Source organism: Haliotis rufescens, unplaced genomic scaffold, assembly GCF_023055435.1.
Source record: "Haliotis rufescens isolate VD_foot unplaced genomic scaffold, xgHalRufe1.0.p SCAF_2, whole genome shotgun sequence".
NCBI classification, from domain to species: Eukaryota; Metazoa; Mollusca; class Gastropoda; order Lepetellida; family Haliotidae; genus Haliotis; species Haliotis rufescens.
In genome coordinates, this window is record NW_025963890.1 from 16,741,677 (window position 1) to 16,761,153 (window position 19,477).

The 19,477-nt window shown below is 41.7% G+C and overlaps 1 protein-coding gene across 1 annotated transcript in view; it reads left to right on the forward strand.

The window, feature by feature from the left end:
- Positions 1-1,234: 1,234 nt before the first annotated feature.
- LOC124135648 (regulating synaptic membrane exocytosis protein 1-like) overlaps positions 1,235-19,477 on the forward strand; it is a 122,767-nt gene continuing 104,524 nt past the window's right edge. Inside the window, exon 1 of the mRNA XM_046501082.2 lies at positions 1,235-1,344. The gene's annotated coding sequence lies outside the window, so the exon portion shown is untranslated. The remainder of the gene's footprint in view (positions 1,345-19,477) is intronic.

The window sequence follows — 19,477 nt, forward strand, 5'->3', positions numbered from 1 at the left end:
CACGTGCTGTTATGAATGTTATGATGTGCAGTTTCATGACTGACAGTATAAATGGTATGATTATTAAGTCGTACCTATCAGTGAGTGAGTGAATTGGGTTTAAAGCCGCTTTGAACAATATTTCAGTTATAAAACACGTGTCAGGTAAATGTGGGAGAAAAGCCCGAAGTGATGCAGGTCTCAGACGTTTACCATTTTCGTGAAACCAACGTAGATGGATATGGTGCCGCCGGACAAACCTAGAAACAGAATCGGGGCGAGCCGGGATTTGAACCCACGATGATAGGTTTGTGACTTTCCAAAGGGACGTAACATTGCGCGCCGAATTTCGGCACCTAAGACGACTGGAAAACCCGTGCCAGTGTTGACAATGTATTGTGATGAAACATTTCACAGCGATTCAGATTTAGGCCACTCGGGTTGTTTTTTAATGAAAGTATTTAGGATTCGTTTATTGTGAAATTTCCTGGTGATATACAATAGAAATCAGCCCGGAGAATCTCTTAATTTTTAGATACTAATTATGAAAAAATCTAAACCAAACTATCACAGATCTGCTTAGATTCTATGGGTATTGTATGAGAGACTGTAATTGTCGGTTCGTGCCCATCTTCATTAGAAATATTTTCTTTCAAGAATAAACGTACGTTTTCCTCTTCCTCTACTCGAAAAACAACAAAGGCCAAGGCTGATTTGACTCGGACGAACCAAAAACACTGCCAATGAAAAGCTAAAAGGGTTTCTTTGTGTTATCATAAAAATACAAAGCCCCCATTTACCCAGACTTTAAATACACGTTCACGTCACGGCCGAGGTACGTGACTGTTATACTGTTCAAACGTCGTAGCACGTTTGAAAATGGCATTAAAGCAAGAGACCCAACGGGAATATTTACAAAAATAGTATTACAAATATTTGAGGAGGACTTTGATATTTACAGCATGTCAATAAAACCACAGAAAATAATTATCCCCAAACCAAAACAACACATGCAAATCATTAAAGCAAATGAGGAACCCGTGTTCCATGCAATTCAATTATGTTTATACCACGTAATCAACAGAACAGCTTTAAACTCATGCCCAGGCGAGACCAATGAAAAAGTCCCCCTGATCGCTGTGATTAATCGATACATATCAATAAAGTCATCAATGCTGATCGATCGGTTGGCTGAGAAGCTGGGCGCAACAGATGGCTGCTGAGCTGAATCAATGCCTATCAGTGTAGCGTAGTTGCTGCTCACAGTTACCCAGTCCGATGGCTGGCCGAGCGAGATTGTAGCAACGCAAAGATTTGGTTGCGGATTTTACCAAACGCTTGGGAGATCTAGGAGACCACTTGAAGGTAAGAATACCCGTTTTATGGTTGCTCAAGATCAAGGAGCCCTGCGTTGATACCAGGATACATTGGAGACGCAGAATCTGGCTTCAAGTACATGTCTTCTTCATTGTTAAATTAATTGTTTAATAGACATGCCAATGTGGTTTATTGGGGATACAGTTATTGTTCATTGACAATGGTATGTGCGTAGTTCACAGTGTTTTCGCAAGGTTTGTACGTGGTACTGTATTTGGTAAAATAGAGCTTGTAAAGGTGTTTCGCTTCACGCTTTACTGAGTCGCACATTTTAATTTTGTGAGTGTATGCATTATGCAATTGTTAGGGCTGTGAGGCATCAGGATGCTGATCGAATTTCCATATTGTAGCAGCTTTATTGCCAGCACATCCGTTCTACGTAATGGTAACATAGAAACTCTGTTGATTAACACCGTGGAGGTTGCAATCCTTTATGAATGAAATTGAGGAGCGGGTCTAAGACGTAATTCTGACTGCGGGAGAAAGTGTACTGAAGTTCTGTAGATAACGAGGCGTGTCCAACTGTACAAGGGATGTATGAGAATAATTTTAGTGAGTGGTGAGTGAGGGTGTTATGAGTGAGTGAGGGTGTAGCGCCGATATGAATAGTATTTTAGTTATATCACGGCGTGTCAGCTTGAGGTGGGAGGAAAGCCTGAAGTGATGTACGATGTTTACGATTTTGGTGAAACCCACCAGCTCGGGTAGGATGCTGACACACCCAGAAACATAAGGATGAACTACCTATAGCATCACACAAACTGACATACACGCTATAGAAGAATGCGATTTATTGATCTACAGTAGCATGTGTTTACAAAAACACGTTAAGCTTTAGAAGTAGGTAACTACACGAATACAACACAATACAACTTCATGATAAAGTGGCTAACTTTGAAGATGTTTACTGTGTTCAATTAAATGTGTCTATTTCATTTAATTTTAAATTGATTGACACAAATATGAAAGTTAGCATGGTGATAGGTACTTGCTCTGTACACATAATGGCAAAACTGATTGCCCGGTCACGAGACACGTACGTCCACGAGGGGGGGCGTTCCGATTAGTCCCTAGTGTGACCACCGTGTCCTGTCATCACTGCTCTACACCTAAGCACAGACTGAATTAAATCTGCGGAGTCTGTCCTGTGGAGTTCTCCTCCATTCTTCCTGCAACGCGTTGGCCAGTTGTGCAAGTGTCTGTGGCGTATGTTGACATTGACGTTAACGTCTATCGCGTTCATCCCACAGATGCTCTTCGGGTTCAGATCCAGAGATCTGGAAAGCAATGGTAAGACATTGAAGTTTGAATTATGAAGAAAGTCAACAGTGACACGAGCTGTGTGAGGTGTGGCGTTGTCATGTTGACTCAACACCCTCTGTCAGTTGATAATCGGAAGATGGTGGCGTTGAAGATCTCCGTGTGTAGGATATGGCTGCCCACGCCATCACACTTTCGCCACCGATTATGTCGACCTGTCGAACGCAGTTCGATACAAAACGTTCATTTCGACGTCCGTAGATACGTTGTCTTCCACCACGGCTTTCGGGGGAGAATTCGTGATTCATCACTGAACTAGACTCACCGCCAGTTTCTCATAGTCCATGCATGTACGGTGTTGCTCCGTCAAATACGTTGTCGTCGATGCAAACGTCTAAATACAGGGACAAATACCGGTTCAGGGGCTAATTCCCACCTCTCGTAGACGATTCTTGATTGTTTGGTCCGATACTCTTCAAACCAGGCACATGTCCTGCAGTCTCGATGGTACTAGCATATCGATGACGTAAGTTAAAGACCCACATGTAGCGATTTTGTCCAGGGCTGGTGACACTTGGTCTACCACTTCTTGGGCGAGCTTGGGTTGAATTTAGGCGGATATACCAATCCCATAAACGTGAAATGCTGTTCTGGTGTACGTTGAAATGACGTGCAACTGGAGACTGGGACTCTCCAGCTTCAAGACGTCCTATGGCGATGTTGCATGTGTGTCTCGGCATTGTCCCACTTCCGAAAAGTCGACAAAATGTTGACTGACGTTTGACCTTCAACAGTCATTGTCACTGCACATGATTGTCACAACTTGCACGTGCATTCTGCTTTTAATTTCCCTTTTAAAATATTGCATTTCTATTTCATGAATATTCATAATCTACATTTTCATTACCTCCCATACGTTACTTTCTTTTGATTAGCGTAATAATGATAATAAGGAGAAGAAGACACTATATTGACATATGAAAGGTGTGCACTCTCTTATGAAACAATGATCTGAACATATGTCACGCACAGAGTGGTCGGGGAGTATACAACCCAAGCGCCTTTGAGGCGCTAGAAGGTTAACAACCACAATGTCATTTCAACTAACCGGGTACCCATTCAACACAGGGTGAACAGAGGCTTGTCATAAGAGGCGACTAACGGGATCACGTTGTCAGTCTTGCTGACTTGGTTGATGCATGTAATCGTATCCCAATTGCGTGGACCGATGTTCATGAGGTCAACCACTGGATTATCTGATCCAGACTCGATTATTTACAGACCGCCGTAATATAGCTGGAATATTGCTGAGTGCGGCGTCAATATCAAACAAACAAAATAATCGGATCTGGACCAGAACAAACCAGTTTGTGATATTAGAAGTACTCCCAACGCCGCCGGGATACACTGACACACAATCAACCAAGTCAGTGAGTCTGATCACAGATCTGATTAGTTGTATCTTACGACCAGCATAGATTACTGGGGACTAATTCTTACCCGGAATACCTACAGATAGGAAACTAACGGTTAAGGAGCTACCAAAAGACGTTAAAAGATTGTACTTGTTGTTACCCTGTCTGGCGCTCGGCATTAAGGGGCTAAAACAAGGACTGGTCGACTCGGAGTCAGTATACTGTGTCTGAGTGGGGTGTTCATGTTAAACTGCGGCATGGTATCTCAGTGAGCTAGGACTCTAAATTGGCATCAGTCCGGACTTGTACAAGCAGCCACACAAACACACGTGCATGCACGTCGCTATATCAGTGCAATAATCTTGGACGCGACGTTAAACCCCATCTCAGGTTGAGGAGCTAAACATGCCACAAGTTAAAGAAAAGGAAACAAAGTATTGCAGATCTTGTGAAACGTGCATTTAAATAATCGTCCTACCTCTACTCTAATATGATACATACACTGGTAGCTTCGTTGCCATGGCTTCGTTTGGGAAGTGACGTGAGTACATCTGCATCTCTATCTGTTTCTTTCATCAATATCTCTCTCGCAAATTTGAGCAATTAAATTGGATGGCTATGAGCGTCGTGTCGGACGAAACTATGTTATCCAGTGGACCCAGGGCATAATGTTAACATAATTGAGACTAAGACACTGGATAATCGAGGGTCGTAAAGATTGTGGAGAAACATTTCAATAACTGATCATCATCAGTAATGGAGACTTTCCAGTCACAAAGATGGGCGGCGTAATTATACCTACTGGGAAAATTATATTGCTGTGCCTAAAGACATCTTGGATGCAGGCTGGCTGAGAATGAGATATCGAATGAAATAGATTAATTATTAATAGATATACTGATACTACAGACATTTGATAGTACGCGATAGTCCCGGATAATGCTAACATCCTCTCCGGGACTACAGAGCAGCTGAGAAGGACGTGGTCAGGATGTAACACATCGTATATTGATTTCGCCTATTCAGATATCTTTACTCTAGTTAAGAAATAAACGACGAGATGGAGTTGTTTATCGTGCAATAACACACTCTTGGGAGAATAAACCATGAGGGGCGCGAATCGTTTATTTCTTATATGATATATCATACATGCACATTCTCTTTAAGGATGTTCATAAAATGTACAAGCTTTAAAAGTATTTATTTTTTTAGATAATGATGGCTCCCTGAACATAATCCGACCTCGGCAATGTCGGACAAGTCCGTTTTATAAACAGGGGGGTGGGGGTGGGGGGGGGGGTAGTAATTTTGTATTTCCCAGATATTCTCACAATTATCACGTCGACAATTTATACCTATTCTCCCCCAAAGTCGATTGTCATATATCTCCCACGTTTGGGTGAGATCGTTCGGCCATTGCGTTTATTTACGTTGACCGGTTACATCTAGGAGGAACAACTCACTAGACACTTCCCTCTCAAAAATAACGTCGTCCAATTTACGAGCGCATCTTCGAATCTCCAGAAATGACGTCATGATAGAACAATGTTTTATCGTGCAATAAACCACGCTTCGCTCTTCATTGCTCTTTGCGATTTATCGAGAAGCTGTCTTATGTTAAGTGATACACGCTCTTGCCAATACACGCTGTTGAATATATACATTATTGGTGATTAGCGGCGGTGGGGTAGCCTGGTGGTTAAAGCGTTCGCTCGTCACGCCGAAGGCCTCGGGTTCGAATCCCCACATGGGTACAATATGTGAAGCCCATTTCTGGTGTCCCCCGCTGTGATATTGCTGGAATATTGCTAAAAGCGGCGTAAAACAATACTCAATAAATCATATTGGTGATCATCTGAAAATAGACCTTTTGTAATAAACATCCTTCTACAGTAAACTACGGTTATAACGAACTCAAAGGGACCACAAATTTTAGTTCGTTATAACCATAGTTCGTTATAAGCATATATACAGCATATATACAGCAAATGTACGGGATCCAAAAAACAGTTCGTTATATCCACCGGTTCGTTATAACCGTGTTCGTTATAAACGTAGTTTACTGTATATTGGTATTAAGACAGTTTGATGAAACACCTACTTTATCTTAAGGATAAATAAAACAATTTAAATCTATGCTAAAAGTAGAGTCTATTTCCTCCAAAGAAATACTGTTAATTTCCCTGAAGAGTGAATCAGAAGGCTTTCTGTTTACTGTCACTTTCCACTCGTCAATTCCAAGCCGTCGATGTGTGATTTTGCATCAAAATGTAAATATGAAATATACATTATGCAATGAATTTAATGAGACTGTCCAACACATTGTCAGTGAATGCCCAGCTTTGGCACAAACACAGTATCTTAAGCGACATGATGGAGTGACTTGTTTTATTTATTACCGTCTGCGCCATGCATTTGGTTTTGTCACAGAGGTCCACCCATAGTACGACCCAGAATATGTAGAGGGCATCATCGAAAATGATAAATACCAAATTCTTTGGAGTAGACTGTATACAGCCTCAGATCTATCCAGGTCAACAAACCTGATCTTGTATTTTTCTAAATCACGCTTGAATCCCAAGTACCAATTTGTCTGCCTCTCCATTGTTCTCGGTGCCTTAGGTTTGGTACCTCCCAATCTGTTGACTGACATTGGGAGAGTACCCGGGTTTGCTGCCAGGAATACAGCCCTTCTGACAACCTGGGTAATGCAGAAGGCTGCAGTGTTGGGGAGTCTTCCACTCCGAAAAGTTCTGCGTGGGTTTGACCAGGCAGCGCTTCCTGGGAGAAGTCTCATTCGCTGTCTGGGCTGCGTGTAGAGGGGCCAAGGGCCCTGGGCTGATGACGAGCCTAACCAGCCTGACTGTGCCAGAAACACCAAAACCCTCTTTGCTGCATTTTTTTATTTTAATCAGTACACAATACCATACTCACAAGAAATTTCGGCTAAAAGCAGAGGTCATTATACAAATCCGACTTAAGCATCAACATGTCTTTATGAATCACTATCGAATAATGATGACACCAGGTGTTCGCGAAAAGGTGAGCGTATCCTGCCCCACCGGTGGCACCCGTCACAACCACATGCAAAGGCAAGTCAATTGTTCATCTGAACAAACACGGGAACAATTGGTACAAATGAAAATAGGGAATTGCATCGGACGTCATTTTGATCACTGATGCGTCAAATTTATAAATGGCCTCCAAATGTCTGCCATAAACATTCAAGCTTTACAAAGGCCTTGAATGTTGTAACCCTGATAAACAAAGTTTGAACAAGAGTCTTTGTAGAGAATGCATGCTTGATTGTAGGGTGTGATTGTACTGCGGATACGTGTGTTTCTGTTATCAGTTCCATAACAAAGTATAACCAACAGCAGCTGTATTAAATGACGACAGGTGTTGCTTTATAAAATATGATATTGATCAACCTGCATTCTTAATCTAAAACAAGGAGTGGCCATGGTAGGCTCTTTCGACACACGACGTCTAGTTCCTGCGATTTAGAAACGCAAAGGAGTAGCGAAATATTACGGAAAGTCACACCCACATCGCTTATAGAGAAACCTTTGAATAACAAACTGTTTTTTTTGGTAATCACACCCATAACCGATTGATTAATCATTGATTCTACGCACCTGTTGTCAGGGGAGAGATAAGTTAGCCGTCCGTGGTGTACGTTGGATGAATACGTCCATCTTACGATGCTCAAATGATCTAATCAGATTTGTTTGTTTGTTTGTTTGTTTTTTAACGACACACTCAGCAATATTCCAGCTATATGACGGCGGTCTGTAAAACATCGAGTCTGAACAAGACAATCCAGTGATTGACATCATGAGCATGTATCCACACAAGTAGGATACAATGACATGCATTAACCAAGTCAGCGAGCATGACCACCCGATCCCGTTAGTCGCCTCTTACGACAAGCATAGTCTCCTTTTACGGCAAGCATGGGTTGCTGAAGACCTATTCTAACCCAGATCTTCTAATCAAATGGCTGACCCTGTTATATGACTACCATGTGGGGACACTGGGTCAGACTAGGTCCCCAGCTACCTATGCTGGTCGTAAGAGGCGACCAAATGGATCGGGTGGCAGGCTCTGTGACATGATTTATTGCGTGTCATCGTACCCCGACGGCGTGGGCTGTTGCTCATAATATCAATCACTGGGCTGTCAAGTCCAGATTCGATTATTTACTCGAGTGCGGCGTTAAACAACAATCCTTTGTATCAAGACGTGTCAAATTAATGTCCGAAAAAATACACCGCTATGTTTGACAATGACATTGGCGAAAAACAAGCGCACGGGTACTGGTTAAGAAAGCCAGGATCATAATTTTGTCATAACAACCCATGGGCGGAGGATCCTGACATGGCAAAGGGAGGAAACTTGCTCTTTTGCAACAAAAGGTTCATTACCTGCTGTTACCTTATTCAGGGAGTAAATATAAACAAAAACACATCTTTCGAAAAGAAAACAAGAACACCTGTACTTCCTTTTGATCAGGAAGTCTTTATAAGTCTTTCCCCATGACTCATTCTTGGGCGATGGATGTTATGTCAAAGCAGGCAGAAAATAGAACGACTTATATAGAGTTCCTGGTCAAAGAGACGCACAGATGTTGTTGATGGTTTTCGAAAACAAGCAACTGAGATTCACCATAATCAGTATGAAGACACAATTTCATCTCTGCCCGCTTTATACCTTTTATCCCCAGTATATAGATGTACATTATACATTACATTAAACATACACATGTATTTATGCAATATAGATTCTTTTCATGTTCAGACATTTTCAGAAGGATTTAAATTACATATATATATATACATGTGTATGTGTGTGTGTGTGTGTGTGTGTGTGTGTGTGTGTGTGTGTGTGTGTGTGTGTGTGTGTGTGTGTGTGTGTGTGTGTGTGTGTGTGTGTGTATATATATATAACTGGTTAATATATTTAAAACCTTCCGTCCATTCTTAGCGTGGGATGTGTGACGTTTTTGCTGTAAGTGTAACTTTGTCAAAACCTTAAGTAGCTTGCTAATGTCTTCTGACCTCCTTCTGTATCAGTGCCTGGCGTCAGTTTCCAGAATCAATATAAAAAACATCAGCGAGGAAAAATCGTTGACACGACGTCAAATTCCTAGAATCGTTATATGTTGAAAGATGCATTAAATTGCCAGATCTGAATGAGTGATGGATCAAAGTTAAAAAAAAACATCATACTCGTAAGTGTTTTAAATGGGACAGCGTCTAAATATCAGGTATACCATCTGGTAGAAAAGACATTTATAAGACTACACTAATTGACTGGTCTATATATAGATCGGTTGACAGTGTCAATTTCACATACCGATTTTTTCAGACCAATTCATATTTAAAAGGACGGTGACCCGCTCGTTTACAGTTCAAAACACCATAAGCCAGAACAGATACTACAAAAGTTCTGTGCCTGAATTTAGATCGTTGACTGATACGAACATTGTCTGAAAATTCGGACAGTTGTCTGACCGGCCAAGATCTTGCAGACATGTTAACAACACAGTTATTTCATTGACCCGGACCGGCGCCTAGCTGCGAGTTATGTAATCACGCTCAACGATCCGACACGGTTTGGGCAGTGGGTGTGACTTGATGGAGATGCAGCGACAGGGAAAGTGGATATCTGGCAGTACTGATTTCACTTCGATTTGGATATTATAACTGGAGCGCTGACATTGAGAGAGTGTTTGTGGAGTTCAGTATCGTCGCTGAATGTGGATATATGTGCTTTTATACAACATATTGCAGGTACGTATGACTGTATATATAGATGTGCTGGTGGTATTGTATGTTCCACACCTGTTTAGCATTGTTAGTATTGTGTTATTGTTATGTTCATTATGTATGGATGTTTGTTATGCTGGAAAACATATTTAAAGGTGTTTTTTTTCTTCTGGTCATAGAAACATACCTGCTACATTGTGTATGGTCTGTTTAGAAGATCGCGGAAATGGATGATGTATTTAGATCTATATACGTCTTTGATTTAAGCATATACGGTTCCGTTGCAAGATAATATTCTAAAATATACAGTGTTACAGTTGACTATTAAACTAAGTTAATAGGTTCCATGTTGATTATTAGGATATTAGTCAGACGTTTGGTCTTTTTTTTCCATAAACAAACCATTCCAATGTTATATATTTTTTTAACACGCGGTTAGTGTCGCGTTGGCGTAGCCTACAGGTGAAAGCGTGGTTCTTCTCACGGAAGACACGGGTTCGATTCCCCATGTGGGTAGCATCATGTGAAATTCATCCCTGTTCCCCGTCATGATATATGCAAAAGGCGGCATTAAAATAACTCGTACTTAAAAAATGAGTTTTTCATCGAAATATATGACGAAGGAGACACCTCATTCTAGCTGTATGACATGTTGACAGCACTTTCATCCATTATTGATATTCATTGCTCAAGTCATTTGTTGCAAACGTGATCCAAAACATGAAGTACATTACATATGAAGGTAAGCGTGAGCATCGAGCATTTATCACATTAGCAAGACGAAGACAGTTTCTGTGTTCCTGTTAATATATATAATCATGTTGCCAAGAGACACTTAAACAACGACCAGTGAATTTCGAAGACGTTGATCATATTCATATGACTTTACAGTTTCGGTATGTTAATACGTTGCCAAGAGACAATCTTTACGTTAATACACAAATATTAATAATTCAGTCTCATAACATATTCATAGAGGTAGAGTACATTGTATTTACGAGACAACCGTTAGCATAGATCTGTAGATTAGCAATTACTAGAGAACCTATTACCATACAATTTGCGTGACCTTAGTACTAAGAGCAGTGCATTGACCATCCTTCAAGCCTGTAGCCTGTGCTCAGCTCACAAAATAAAACCCCGACAGAATTCTACAATGGCTACATGTGACCACCACTGGACAAATGACATCAGTTGATGTCAATCAGACCCAATTCCATTAGAATCCCGACAGGTTTCCATATGGTCACCACAATTAGTTCGATAGTGCAGTCGCTCCAATTGAATATTTCCACCAAATGACATTTATCAGGAGCTCTAGATTATCAGTGAACTAAGCCGGATGTAAAAGCAGAAAAAGTACGACGAATACAAATTGGATATCATTCTCATTTCTTGGAACTGAATAAGCATTAGAGTATATGTACTTGTAAGAGACTTAATACAGCTTAGAAATATCTAAATCGTACGACGGGATTGACGGGGGCGGTTCCAGAAATACATGTTCTAAATACGTATGTTGACTCGCGTGTTTGTTTACAACGTTCCCTATATTGATTGACAGGCATGGTCACTTACCACGCGCCTTGTCTATTACAGCGAGGTATTTATGTTTTGTGTTCATCTTCGCACACGATATTCACATTAGGACTGAAAAATAAGGATCATGATAATAATCTGCAAGTTATGAATGCTGAAACCAATATATAAATGACGTCTTTTTGTACAAGCTCAACTGTGCAACTGGTAAAATTAAGGGATCGTGATATTAACATCGTCGATATCGAGTTTTTGTATTAAAATATCGGAAAATTGATTGTTACAAATATACCTCTCATGGTGTGGTTGTTTCGCGATTGTGATGGACTTAGACAAAAGCTCCGAGACAACCGAAGTTTCCGATTAGATGACGTTATATCCGGGAAGCTGCTATGGACAGACTTGCATTGAGTCGCATACATGAATTATCCTTACATGATATACCATTAAAATATATTGATTCAAACGACAATAGTATTCGGAAGATTCGCGACAACCGAAGTTTCGGGTTAAACGACGCTACATGTGGAGGTTGATAAGGACAGACTTAGATGGTTTGGCTAACACTTATTACAACAGGATTTATCATTAAAATGCATAGCCTAAAATGATACTAGCATTCGGAAGCTTCGAGACAGCCGAAGTTTTGGGTTAGAGACGTTAAATGCGACGGTTGATATGGACAGACGTACATGGATATGCACACAGTTATATAAACACGACATATCAGTCAATTACATCGTTCAACGACGACAGTATTCGGATGCTTCGAGACAAGCGAAGTTTCGGGTTAAGGGCCTGTCACACTAAGCCGATTTGGGTCGCCCGAGCTATACCGGAGCACAAATTTGGCGATTTTCGGGGATCCGGCGAGGTACATCGGTAGTGTGTGACAGGCCCTTTAGGCGACGTTATATGCCATGGTTGATATGGACAGCTTTACATGGATTGGCAAACACATATCCTTACAGGATATATCTTAAAATACTTTCAGTCAAATGACAATAGCTCTGTTATTAACTAGCTCTTTTGTATTTGGCTATGAAGGCTGTGAAGGCGGTATGGGCGCAATTAGCAGCTCAGAAATGTTTGTCACGCCATTTGGTGGCAGGTGGCAGGTGACTTGAGCGTGACTGTTATCAACAATCTTGTGAAAGCCGTCATTGGTGCTCTATTCCCAGTGCCACAGCTGCAGTTTGTGTCGTGAAGTGTCGTGGATAGTCAATGCTGATATAGCTGAAAGTGATAATTTACCCGGAAAGCTGTAGTTATAGTGACAGTCGTAGGGGTAGTAGTAGAAGTAGTTCCTAGTATTAGTGATGTTGGTAGTGGTAGTGGTAGTAGTAGTAGTAGTAGTAGTAGTAGCAGTAGTAGTAGTGGTAGCTGTAGGAGTTGTAGTAATAGTAGTAGCAGCAGCGGTAGCAGTAGTAGTTGTAGTAATAGTAGTAGCAGCAGTGGTTGTAGTAGTAGTAGTAGTAGCAGGAGCAGCCATTGTAGTCTTGTTTGTTGTAGTAGTAGTAGTAGTAGCATCAGTAGTAGTAGTAATAATAGTAGTAGCAGCAGTAGTTGTAGTAGTAGTAGTAGAAGTAGTAGTAGCAGCAGCAGCCATAGTTGTAGTAGTAGTAGTAGTAGTAGTAGTAGTAGTAGTAGTAGTAGTATCCCAATTGTGTAGATCGATGTTCATGATGTCTATCACAGGATTATCCGGTCCGCCGTCATATAGCTGAAATATTGCTGACTGCGGCGTTAAACAACAAACAAACACAGACAGCGATTAACAGAGTAACAATACACCATAAGTGTTCAGAAAACCCATGTGATGCCATTTGTTGGTAACGAAGGTGAAACTTCTTAAGATTCTGATAGCCGGGTTCAAATATTTCTTGGCCAACAAATATAGAGATAATATCACTGTCTTTTTCACGCAGATTTGATACCTGTAAAAATCACTTGAAAACAAGTTAGCGTTGTTGTTGTTGTTGTTGTTGTTGTTGTTGTTGTTGTTTCCTTTGCCTTTGCGACCTTATATCGAAATCAGTTTAGGGGAGTAAATACCAACTTCTATAATCAAGCAGAGTATATTATACGATTCCGACTATATCATGAACAGGTTTCCTATATCATGAACAGATGTCCATGAATAACTATCAAATAGTTATTACACCGGGGTTCGCGAAAAGATGAGCGTATCGTGCCCATCCGGTAAAAGACGTCACCAACGCATGCTAAGGCAAGTCATTGTTCACCTATTTCATATCTATCCCCGAAAATTCAAACTTTTACCCGTACCCCTCACAACTGTTATCCCGAACACAACTTCCCTCATAATTATGCAATTTACTGTATGCTTTTCATCCCGACGGAGCCAGCCCAGTCCACCAAGCAGCTGGAGTTGATCGTTGATTTAAACTATCAACGGGGGGCACGGGGGGCCCAGTTGTCTAAGGCGCCGCGATTCGCTGTGCAGAGTTGCGTCCCTTGGGCACGCTAGAAACCTATAATTGTGGGTTCGAATCCCGGTTCGCCTCCAATTATTTTTCAAGGTTTGTCAGCACCATACCCATGCTCGTGGGTTTCACCGAAGTGGTAAACGTCTGAGACCTGCGTCACTTCGGGTTTTCCTCCAACATTAAGCTGATACTCCGCGATATAACTGGAATACTGTTAAAAGAGGCGTTAAACCCAACTCCCTCACTCACTCATTAAACTATCAACCAGTAGTCTACAAGTCTAAATCACCTAACCTCGGTTATGTATTTAGCACCGTCATAGAGTTGGAATATTCCTGACAGCGGCGTAAAATTTGTATACAAATCAGCCATCATCTGTCCTATCAACCAAACCCCATTATTGACGCATATGCCCCCCCCCCCCCTCACTCTATAATGCCAACCCACTCATTCAGACAACAATGTAATCACTCGCCAGTTAGTTGGAACACATTCAACATTCCTCCTCGTCTACGTGTTCAACGTGAAGCCCTCCTTTGTCCCTTATGGCTCTCTTTGGGAGATCGGGAGATTGAAAAAAAAGCTCTTAATCCTTGGTTTGTGCTATGGAACCGACCAGAAAGGTTTGTTAGGCACTTTTGACGGCGTCGGAGTTGTGTTATGATGCAGGTGGATAATCAATGAGATGAATGTCGGTGATAAGATTGGCAAACAAGATGGGGAGTAGAAAATGAACGTTGAAGCGCTATCAGAGTGAATTTCATTTCAACCTTACGTGATTCCATAACTCAATCAGTTTCGCCGACCGATTTCCCAATACTTGCTGCACCTTTAGTACTCGATAATGGGTTTAGTATTAGTATTTTTGCCGGACATAAAGAACGTTTCTGCTATCAGAGTTGACACTGGTGCTTACAAAGGGCAAATTAACTGTGCTCAATCAGCGTCAGGTCACAACACACGATTATGTGCTTATAGGATTGACTCTCAAAAGCGAGAATCTGACGGGGGATTTTATTTAATTGCAATCTATTCCTCAAAAAGATTTGATAAAAAAGTTCATTTTTTAGACGTATGCCCAGCTCAAATTCAAAATGCATAACTGAATACACGCCCGTTGAGTTTGGAAATATATATTTGTATTTGCTTTGGGTTTGTTGTTTTTTGCTTTGCCTTTGTTCAGCTTTCCTGCTAGTTCATGCTTTAACTTCCAGTGAGATAAGGCTTTGTTTTGGCTTTGCCATCCGATCCCCACTCCCCACTTAATAATAAAAGCAAATAAAATCCTTTCCAACAAAAAATATTGTCAAATAGTAATGAAACCAGCTGTTCGTCAGTGCTACTAGTGGAGCTGGGAATTTGTACCGAGATTGGGGTTTTTTTTGCAGTTTCAGCTACAAAACCAGATTTATTTATTTTTTAAACTATGAGCCTGAATTGTTTTTAAGAAATACACCATGCAACAATGTAATTTTTTCGCAAGCAATTTCTTTTTCCCACAGACTGAAGAAAAAATATTTTTTTCAAGAATTTTAAGGGTCAATCAATATTTTTCAATACAATCCCAGGTCCCCCAGAATATCAAATGGTCGTTCCCCTAGGGAGTCAAGAAAGACAAAAAATGTCTTCTACCGTTATCAAATTGCCTGGATGTACAATACGATTCAAGTGAGTGAGTGAGTATGGTTTTATGCCGTTTTAGAAATATTCCAGCAATATCACGGCAGGGAACACCAGAAATAGGCTTCACACATTGTACCCATGTCGGGAATCGAACCCGGGTCTTCGGCGTGAAGAGCGAACGCTTTAACCACAAGGCTACCTGACCGCCCCCAACACGTTTCAAACGAAGTGTTGCAGTTATTGAGACATTGTGATACAATCGTATTTCAAAAGCAAGTCGCACAAATAACCAGTGAATGGTTATAACAAGATTCATACTTGATACATAGTGCATTGTAATTAGTGTGCGTGTTGCACATCTACAACTCGGCTTTATAGTGAGTGAGAAAGTTGGGTTTAACGCCGCTTTTAACAGTACTCCAGTTATAACACGGCATGGGTATGGTGCTTATAAACATAGAAACATAATTGGAGGCGAACCGGGATTCGAACCCGCAATCATAGGTTTCTAGCGTGCCCAAGGGACGCAACTCTGCACAGCGAATCGCGGCGCCTTAGACGACTGGGTCACCCGTGCCCCCTCGGCTTTATAAAGTGTAGAAGGTGACTGACACTGTGTCAATAATAACTGTAGGAAAGCTTCTGTAATTGACTGGTGTACATTGCACGGCTTCCGGTGTCAATTTCAGTCGATGTAGAGCTGCCATCTAGTCAGCTGATCACATTATTGTGGCTTATGGAAAGTTGTAGGAACACTGAATATTGATCAGTATTACTTAACGCTCTGGTGACCAATGGCCCAAGGACACTTGAATTCGCACTCAACATTGATTTTGACATATTCAATGCGGATGTGTCATGTTAAGAGCATACCGTTGTACTGATGGAAAATGGTATTCGAAACCCAGCTCTAGAAAGTATGTATAAAGACTTGAAAAGGAAATGATCGTGAGTTTTTCTGGGGTGAGTGAGTGAGTTGGGTTTAACGCCGCTTTTAATAGTATTCCAGTTATATCACGGCGTGTCAGCTTAATGTGGGAGGAATGCCCGAAGTGATGCAGGTCTCAGACGTTTAAAACTTCGGTGAAACCAACGAGCACGGGTATGGTGCTGACAAACCTAGAAACATAATCGCGGCGAACCGGGATTCGAACCCGCAATCATAGGTTTCTGGCGTGCCCAAGGGACGTAACTCTGCACAGCGAATCGCGGCGCATTAGACGACTGGGCCACCCGTGCCCCCGTGAGTTGTTCTGTATGTACAACATGTGTCTTATAACGGACCCCCTTATAACCGACCATTTTGGTATTCGATACATCTATTTGGGCATTATTGTGAAATTTGTTTGTTCCCACGAGGAAATTCCAGAGAAGAGGGCCGACAGTGCAGTCTAGTGGTTAAAGTGTTCGCCCGTCACGCCGAAGGCCCGGGTTCGATTGCCAACATGGGTTCAATGTGTGAAGCCCATTCCTGGTGTGCCCTGTTGTGATATTGCTGGAATATTGTTAAAAGCGGCGTGAACTCACTCACTCTCTGCAAAGTAGAATATTTTACAGTACCCAATGCTTATCGTGAGAGCTGCCGAAAGTTAGGACCGGGTTGTAACTATGGTTATCCGATTGTGTGTTCATCGTTATCTGCCAGCATGATTAGTTGCTCGTGCTATCAACCACTGGTTTACTCTGGGATAGACACTGTTTTGAACAGTATTTCTGTTATGGGTGAGGTGAGGTGAAATGGGGTTTAACGTCGCGTCCAAGATTATTGCACTTATATAGCGACGTGCATGTACGTGTGTGTGTTTGTGTGGCTGCTTGTACTAGTCCGGACTGATGCCCACTTATAGTGCTAGCTCAATGAGAGACCATGCCGCAGTTTAACATAAATACCCCACTCAGACACAGTATACTGACTCAGAGCCGACCAGTCCTTGTTTTAGCCCCTTAATGCCGAGCGCCATCTTTTAACGTCTTTTGGGTATGACGCTGTCGGGGATCGAACCCCGGACCTTCCGCTTCCGGAGGCGGTTTATTTCTGTTATATATCACGGCTTTTCAGTTTAATGTCGAAGTTACACCGGATTAACAGACCCACCACAACCAATACGTGCTGACATACCGAGGATCATAATCGGAGCGGGTCTGGAATCTACGAGTCCTTGCCCAACTTATGGACCTCACTCTGCACAGGGGATCGAGGCGCTTTAGATCATGGACCAGTCCTTTCGCTCCAGCAAGGTAGCCTCGTGGATAAAGCGTTCGTTCGTCACGCTGAAGGCCCAGTTTCGATTCCCTACATCGATGCATGACTCCCATTTCTGATGTCCTCCGCCGTGATATTGCTGTAATATTGCAAAAATCGTCTCAAAAACACACCCACTCACTCCCGTACGTTCTGTGGATACGCGTGTTTCCATGCCAAGCGGCCTCAAATTAATCAAGAAAGGTCACTCAATCGTGTCGATTTTCACACTTCTGTTATCCTGCCGGAAGTGACGTCACCATATCCATCTTTCTCTATGGCCAGCCAAATTTCTCAGTGTATTTTAAGCGCCTTGGAATTTGTTTCAGTATCAAAACTAGGATATGATAGCGAATGGGTCAATGATAGTTTATCCTGATAGGATGGAGATATTTTGAAATACAGTTAATAATCGAGGATGGCTTAAAACAACAGTTATTTTTGAACGGAATTACCATGGATATAAGCGTACTGGTGTTACTAGATATACGTGCGTGACACATGGCAAGATAATCACAGCGAACACAGAAATATGCCCGACAGGCGACACTAACTTATGATCATGCTTTCAAAGATTTTGTCCCTGAGATACAGTTTCACATGCTAAATGACATCATTTCAACCAAGGTTAGGTATATCTACGCATTCTTGATTTCGCAATAATCAATACAGTCGTATATCGCTGTAAGCAGCTTTGGCACCAAGGTAAACTGTTAATAGACCATATGGTGGCAATATGAAGCCATAACGTCACCCGAAATAATAATAATAACGTCCACTGCATCGAGTGTATGTGCAGTGTGTTGAGAAGATCAGCAACCCCGTAGAGTCATTCGCTTGGCTGAAGTCGGCTGGCCTGGAAAGTGAAACCAGTCACTTGCCACTCGAAACCGTCAATGTCTGATATTGCATCAAAACGTAAATATGAAATGCAGAATATGCAATGAATTTAATGAGACTGCTTTGGCATTACCTTTCATTGCCGTCTTCGCCATGCTTGTGGTTTTGACACAGAGGTCCATCCATGGTACGACCCGTAATATGTGGAGGGCGTCATCGAAAATGGGTTTCACCAAATTCTTTGAAATAGACCCGTTTTCAGATCTATCAGGGCCAACAAACCTGACCTTGTCCTTTTAGATAAATCCAATGAAATCATATATATCATTGAATTTTCTGTCCCTTTCGAAATCTCACGCTTGAATCCCAAGTACCAAGTTGTTCGACTCCCCATTGTTCCCAGTGCTTAAGGTTTGGTACCTCCCAATATGTTGACTAACACTAGGAGAGTACCCGGGTTTGATGCCAGGAATACAGCCTTCTGACAATCTGGGTAATGCAAAAAACTGCACTGTTGGGGAGTCTTCACATTCTCCGAAAAGTTCTGGGTTGGTTTGACGATGCAGTTCTTACTGGGACGCCCTAGAGATTGCTCAAGGCGCTATTGTGTGAACATCTTTAAAAAGTAAATGTTGGATGTATTCTAGATGTGTTTTAAGTCCGGAATTGAATGTATCTATATTGTCAGTCTATTTTATGTTGTATTGAAGATTTGCCCATAAGACAAGAGCTGTATTGGAAAATGATCGTTTGCCAGAGGACTTCAGAGGTACAGTCAGGAGATGTTGATGATTGGTGCGAAAGTCACGTGTTTACACATAGGGATGGCTATGTTAAGACATGAAGATATTTACACGTCAGACAAAGAATCTTGACGTCAGTACGGACCCTTGAGGCTGCCAGTGGAGGTCTTTGAGCACATGTGTTATAGGCTCCTGACTTGATGATCTACTAATGATGCTTGTAGCCGTCTTCTGTACT